This window comes from Pollicipes pollicipes, unplaced genomic scaffold (genome assembly GCF_011947565.3).
Source record: "Pollicipes pollicipes isolate AB1234 unplaced genomic scaffold, Ppol_2.1 Scaffold_7261;HRSCAF=8764_pilon_pilon_pilon, whole genome shotgun sequence".
In the NCBI taxonomy this organism is placed as follows: Eukaryota; Metazoa; Arthropoda; class Thecostraca; order Pollicipedomorpha; family Pollicipedidae; genus Pollicipes; species Pollicipes pollicipes.
In genome coordinates, this window is record NW_023597054.1 from 51,010,052 (window position 1) to 51,018,201 (window position 8,150).

Genomic DNA, 8,150 nt, shown 5'->3' on the forward strand with positions numbered 1-8,150 from the left:
GGACACAAACGCCTGGAGATATGCAGATCACGGTCTGCATTCGGACACAAACTACATCTGCACACGTATGGTGTCAGGTCCACCTATATATACCATGTAAGCTTATGAGAGCGACACCATTTTCTAGGCAGATGACACCTCGTGGTAGCGGTTCGGTGGGCCCTGTCTGCAGCATTGAGCCGACAAACTCAAAACAGCCCTGGCGCCCCCCTTGCGGAGGCTGTTTTGTTGGACCTGTCTAGCCGTCTAGCTTAGTCCAATTGAAGCTGCAGTCATCAGTTTTGCTAACGTGTTGAACTGTATGAGTAGTTGTTGAGCATCATCAAGAGATTTTTTATATATGGCAGCATGTTGGCTCACAGATTGACCGCTTTGTATACCAGCTGTGCAAACGCCGTAGCAACTCGTAGCCAAACATAAAATTCCATGGTGACATCGTAGACTCTAGTCTCCAGAGGTAGCAACATAAAGCTGCCTGGACCATCCTCGGCCGTTATATATATATATATATATATATATATATATATATATATATATATATATAAATCGGCCGTAATATCTGTTAACTGTCAAACGGGCTGTGTGCGTGCAATAAACACGCACGCTAGGATTATGTACTGCACATGCTTGTCCCTAACACGGACAGCAGTTGCTTGCAACTCATTCTTGCGCAGTAACGCGGCCGATTGGTTTTCGCATTGTTCCTTACTTTAGTTGCACTGTTTGTAAAAGCTCTGTTAGTGACAGTTTTCACATGCACATCATCAAATGAACATTGGTTCCGCAATGTTAATTTCGCATATAATTCGGCACCCCCTTCCCACCCTCCCCCCCCCCCTCCCACGGGCTCCCGTTGTCTGCACGTCCACCGTGGGGGCATTGATGGTCAACATGGCCCAGAGAGGAGCATTTTCCAACGCCATTGAAGTAACAGGAAACTCATGTTTTCTTATAAACATGGATGCTCACAGCAGTGCTGGTTATATTGGTTTGACCTAATCCATTTAACGGCTTGCTTGGTTTTGGACACTTTTGAACGATTAGGAGATCATTAGCAACACCACAACGTAGCGAATTCTGTTTAAACGCGGCGGTGATTTTCAAATTTCATCGTTGCGATCGGTCCCGGCGATCGCTTTTCATAAGCACTTTGAAGATAAATACTGTTGATTTTGGCCTGTAATATACTGTTTTGCATCATATTCTGTGCTGCACCGCATAACCTGTCGTGTACTGCAAAGCACTCGTCGGAAGCTGTCCCTCGCTCATGCCGACTGTATACGATCTTTCGTCAAGCACGCCATTCAACAAATGCGGCAATCATCGAGCTGCATCTTCTAAGAGTTTACAACACCTCTCGATTAAGTATTTTTCTGCTCCAAGGCCTTTCATACGGATAGATACTTATTGATGCATTTTGCCAACGTGAGCTCTGAAAGCAGTTTGAAACCACCACCTGCTGTTGCCTTCTGATCCGAACCAGCGTCGCGAAACTGATGCTTTCGCCGCTGGTCGTCCCGCTGCTGGTCCTCCCGCTGCTGATCCTCCCGCCGCCGGTCCCCTCCCCGCCGGCAGTCGTCCCACCGCTGGTCCGCCTCTTGCCTCACGGGGCGGAGGAGGCCGGGTGGCGGTCGACGGAATTAGAGATGCTCTCAACGCATCAACTAACCCCGCAACCCCGGAACGAGCGCGGCGGGCCGACAATTGTTACATTAACGGAGTCATATATACCACAAATCAGGGATCAAAGCGCATCAACAACACACCCTTGTGTTCATCATTACACAAGGAGAACACCTGTCAAGATGTGGTGTGAAGGCATGTCTCGTATCTATTAGGATGCTAAGCTATAAAAGTTTGAGGTTCGGAAGTTTTGTAAGCATTGGGCTGGGCATGTTAGGGTGAATTAATTGAACTTGCACTATACAGCTTACTATCAATCGCGAGATTTCGTCGAAACCAAGCACACTGATGTTTTTTTGCTAGTTTTATGTGGCTCTATCTTCTTAGTTCAAAGGGGAGGGGCAATGTATTCTGCCTGCCCTTCGTTGTGATGTTCACATGCCGTTTTGTGTTAGCATGTAAAGGGGTCTGCGATGCTAAACGAGTGAAAAATTGACTACCGCCATGAGACGCTGTCGTGGTTGAGATGATGACGAAGTTGACCGCTGTGCCTGTCTATTGGACTGCACAGGATGTCAGAAATAAGAAAAGAATGAAGGCGGCCATGATGAGATGGGATTTTCACAGTCCCTTGTAAGGCCGTGACACTCATCAAAATGTTATTCTGATGACTGCAATCCGAATTCTTTCAATCTGTTGTCCCTCAAATTTGGACGGTGGTGGAGGATGAAGTGTCATCAATTTTCTTCTTGAACTTACATACCTACAAAAGGTACATGTGCACCAAGAGGCCACACGCCGTTAGACTGTAATTGGTTGGCGTCCGTCAGGTTGCAGCCAAATTCAGGTCAGCTAAATGCAAAACGGAAATGAGAACAAACGGACGGGTTTGAAAGAGAACGCGTATTTCTTACAAAGGTGACTGCTGAGGTGCGAATATCGGACAACATGGCACCAATTTTCCCTCTATTACTGTGCCCCACTCCCCCACCCCACCTCTGACCCTCCCCGCCGGCTCATGTGGTTTGCAAGTCCACCGTGGGGCAAAGCATGGTCAGCATGGACCGGAGAGCGTTAGTTTCCAATGTCGTTGCATCCAGAGAAGAATTATGTTTTTCTATGACCAGGAATACCCATGGCGATGCTATTATATGGGGTTTGATGTCGGAATCCATTTAGCGGCATAATTTGGTTGTGGGAGACGATGGAACGATTAGGAGCATCATAAGCGAGACACAACCTAGCAAGTTCGATTTGAACGCGGCGGGAACTTTTAGATTACATCGTTCCGCCTAGTCCCGAGGATCGTTTTTTTTCATAAGGACTCTTAATAGAAAAAATTGCTGATTTGGCCTGTAATGTACTACTCTGCATATTTTTCTGTACTGCACCTCATAGACCTGTGGTGTACTGCAAAGTACTCATCGAAAACTGATCTGTATCTGAGGTCCAGCTTTGCAGCGACATAAAACCAATGCCGTTTGACAGAGGAGACAAGAGGGAGTCGCTTGGCAACTGTTAGAGGTCGGTTGTCAGGTCTTGATCGCGCATTTGAGTGCAAACTATAAGCCGTAGGGTTGTGTTTGCCGGGGAATTCTTGAAAATTGATTGCAGGTGTCGTGTAGACGGAGGAAATCAAATCGTGGCACCGAATCCTTGGTTTCGTGGAATCGTGGAAGTCCGAGAACACGCGAAAAAGGCTTGGAAAGCTCCTAATGCTTACATAGATATCTAGATATGGACGACGATGATTTCATAAAGAATCTATTAAATGTGGGCGCTCCATTCAGCGTCAGTCATTTTGCTCCAGCCATATCATTTTGCGTCAGCTGCTGAGAGTATGGTAAATACCCATGATAAGGACACATTCATCATGCACTATCCTCACATTATATGTTTAGGATGGCGACGACAACAGCTTGGCATAGATGACACGATCTGCAAATGCATTTGGAACTTTTTGTGCGCAGGAACATTTAGATTGATTCGCTGTGTTGCCTCATGTAAACAATGTAAAGCACTCATGCGGACATCTTCTCCACAGTCCTACGGTAACATAGGCAGATGCCTATTGACGCACCTTTACAATGCCACAAAATTCCTCCCTATCAACTTCAGCGGCTTAACGATGTGTTTTAAGCTAAGAAATATAGAGACGCAGTTGGTTCTCTCCTGAAAAGAAGGCTGCGCACAAAAGCGCAACAGAACAGCATGTTACATATGTGCGGTCATATGATCGCACATATGTAACATATGCACATATGAACCTGGTAGCAATAAACATCGAAACCATTGCTTCGTGATTGCCGATCTTACCTCAAATGTAATCTCCAATCTTACCACAGAGCTATACAGGTGTTCGGATTCCGTCCGTGGCCAATTAGTTCGAAAAGCTTTTTTTGCCCAACGTGATGAAGATGCGCAGCTTGTACACCCGTGGTCGGTGACCCAAGTCAGCTGTCGCCTTAACAGGTTGAAGCCAACTGTGTCACCTTTCATTATGTGATACTGTCTTTATTAAAACAAAAAAAGAAGAACTAAAAATCTGCCTCGCTCATACCGACTGCATGCAACCTTTCGTTAAGCACGTCATTAAACAAAAGCAGATTATCTAGCTGCGCTCACTAAGAATTAAAACGCCCTGGAAGAAGTATTTTTTCTACTGAAAGACCTCTCCATACGAATAGATACTTATTGACGCATATTGCCAATGTTAACTCTGAAAGCAGTTTCAGACCACCACCTGCTGTTGTCTTCTGATCCGATCCAGCGTCGCGGAACTGATGCTCCCGCCGCCGGTCGTCACGCTGCTGGTCCTTCCGCTGCTGATCCTCCCGCCGCCGGTCCCCTCCCCGCTAGTTCTCTCGCTGTCGGTCCACCTTCCGCTGGTCCTCACACCGCCAGCCTCCCGCCGATGGCCTTACACCCGCTGGTCCTATCACCGCTGGTTCGTTCGACGTCGGTCCTCTCGCCGCTGATCCTACCACCGCTGGTCCTCCCACCGCTGGTCCGCCAGCCGGCAGTCCTCCCATCCCAGGTCCGCCTTTGGCCTGACGGGGCGGGGGAAGCCGGGCGGCCGTCGAAGAATTCACAGATGCGCTCAACGCATCAAGTTAATTCGTCCGACGGCAGATATGCCAAGCAAAGACTTCGGAATGTGGAGACTGTTACCAAGGCGTCACGGGATGATGTCAACAGGCCCGTCCTCTGTAAACTCCGGCAATGCATGCAGCAATGCATGCGTGAACATTTCCGGGTGCAATGCAATGCATGCAATCCAGCACCGGGACGATTTGGCCGGTTTCCATAAACACTGCATGACGATCTACGGCCTGCGCGGGCGACGGGCGGGACAGCTGTTGCCACAATGTCGCGGAACGTTCGCGGCAGGCCGACAGTTGTTACGTTAACGGGGCCATACATATCATAAATCACGGATTTAAGCACCTCAACCATGCACTGTTGTGTTCATCATTACATAAGAAGCACATCTGTTAATATGTCGCATGAAGGCATGGTCTCGTGTCTGTTAGGATGCCAAGCTGAAAAAGTTTGAGCTTCAGGAAAATGTAACCATTGGGCTGGCATAATGAGGTGAATTATTAGCCTAGCAGCATACAGCTTATACCAGTCGCGAGATTTTGTCAAGATCAAGCCACTGATATTTTTCATTAGGTTTAAATAGCCCTATCTTTCTTGGTTTGAAAATAGAGGCGCCTGGGTCGCATCGACTAACAGTGCAACGTTATGAAAAGCAGTGAATTGGGGGGGATGGTTAAGCCAGGTCTAGGGTACTAGGTGGCTTCTCCGTTCAATGCATCTAAAAAGTGTCGCAATTTATGATCATTTAGAAAAAGTCCAAAAATACTCGGGCTTTCGCCCACCAAAATCACGTCGCTGTTTTCTTACCAACTGGTAAGGTGTTCATGTCTGATAATTGCTGGTTCGCAAGTACCTCAGTATGGATGCTATGCTGCTGATGGTTATCTGACAGGCTGCTAACACGACACCGACCCTCAACTCCACCCCCACTCCCACCCCTCTCTAACGCTACCTGTTGGGACACGCACAAGGGCGAAGCCGGCCGCTTCCGACGCCCACAATCCCCCTCTTCGGCTATCGGGTATCTGCTACCGGCTTTGAACTGAAATTTAACGTTAGGTCAGATCAATCTAACAGCTTAAATCAGTGGGCCTCCCAGCACGGGCAGGACAGGAAACCCTCGCCAACGCCAACGAGCCAGAGCATCGGGAAGATTTGGCCGGTCTGGTCTGGTCGGGTTGGGCCAAGTTGAGGTGTTTCCCAAGCTGGAACGCGGAAACGTATTACCAAGTTTACCATGCGGCGTGTCGTCGTTGCTTATATGCACAGCATGGCATAGCGCATGCAGCTGTAACTTGTCAGTAGCTTTTTTCGACAACGTAGAACACTCGGAATGTGACTCGCAACGATGTGCTAGTCACGCACACTGGCATTACCCGGAACTAAGAAATGCAGCCACCCCTGCGCTTGCAGAATCTGGAAAACGCCTGAATATGGAAAAGGGTAAGTACAATCGTCAGTTTCGTCGTGTGAATTGTAATCACGTGTTGTATGTCTGTGCTGACGTAATCTAAGATGTTTTCGTCATTGTCGTAATACCTCACATGTTGTATGCTGTCACATACAACATGTTACGATACAAAGCGAGTGATTGAAAGAAATTGACTTAAACCATGAGACGCAGTCGCAGTCGGTATGATACGAAGGGAAACGCGCTGCCTGTCTATTGAAGCACACAGAATGCCAGAAATCAGAAAAGCATCAAGTCGTCGTGGTGAAATGGATTTTTCCAAAGCATTCTGTATTGGCTCATGCGGGCCGTTAGCATAACCCATCGCATGTTCAGCTGATTGGAATCATTTCTTCAGGGGCCCAAGGCCAGCAAAGCTATTTACCAGCATACCTGTAGGTAGCTTTTCGTCGCGACGCCATGTAGTTTCTAGGCGAAAAACAATATTCTTGAACAGGGTGCAACTAGTCTTTAGGCTAGTGGCGCGTTTATATCTTGTCTTTTGTTCACCTGGAAATGCATGCAGCCAGGAGACCGGTATAAATTTCACTCTTGTTTACCGCCGAGCTTAAGGGCATTATTCTGAATGCTTTGATGGGAAGTTGGGCAACTTGTTGTGCTTGTAAGTTATTTAACGCAGAGTTCATTAACACTGGTTTACAGAGCCGTTCTTCGTCGTTAACCTAATCGAAAATCATATATGTTTTTTTATTTCTGTTCCCCATCCAAACCGTTCCGCCGATGCCGTAAAAGTTAGACAGAGTTTTCCTGGAGAGGCGCCCTGGCCATTCTCTGCTGACTATCTTTCCCCTCGGTCTGACTTTGTCAGCGTGGGAGGGGGGGGGGAGGGGATAATCAGCCTCGGAAACGACTGACCACACTGCACAAAATGGCTGCGGAGGAGAGAGGGTTGGGGCGGCATTTCACACCTGGCAGCGTGGCGTCCCCGTTGTCGCTGGAATCGCCGCTCGCTAACAGAATGACGGCCGGAGTATCGTGAGAAGTATTTTGCAAAGAGGGATTTCAAAAATTTAAAGAACATTTGAGAATATTAATTTGCACAATGCCCATCATATTGTATCAAACTTAAGGGCACGAAGCTCCCACATGTACGAAAGTGCCATTCACGAGCGGCGTAGGAGCATTACGTTTGGCTAAATTACATTTTTCCAAGGCCTGCTCTCGGCTCATGGGAAGCCAGATGGCTTAATGACTGCTCTTCGTGTCTGGCGAGCGGGCATAACATCACCTCTGTGCCTGAGAACTTGCTTGTCTGGGGGGTTCGGTGTTCTTCACAACAGATACACAATGGTTCCCAATACATACATATATATATATATATATATATATATATATATATATATATGTATATATATATATATATATATATATATATCATACTAACACCATGCACGACGGCTTTAAAAACTACTTAGCCATGACATAAGTAATCAACAACATCCCGTTACTTTATGCTTGGCAGACGTAGAACACACGCTTATGCAAACTGTGAACGCAGGATTGTTTACAACATTCGTTATTTATAGCGTGAAGTTACATCGTACATATCACGTGCATGACTCCATGTACACGAATTCAACCTAATCGATGAGAGTGCATAAGTCCCAAATAGTGCACAACTGATAAGCAGTTTTTTGGCACATCTATTTAAGAGTTTTTTCATGAACCAAACGTGTTTGGACTGACTTCATGTCTACTGGCAAACGTTTTCTACTGATAATTATACACGTGACACACGTCTACAGATGGAATGTCCCTGAATGTTAAAAAACGAATAGATCAGATTTGAAAAGAACTAGGTTGAGACCGCATAGCCCTTTTACTGCAATCAAAAGCAAATAAGCCTCTACAATGACACGTTTCGATAGGGGCAACTAATAAATGTTCGCAGAATGAGCACATTAACACAGCGTCGATCAGATATCAGACATATCTTATTGACATCTGATGCTCT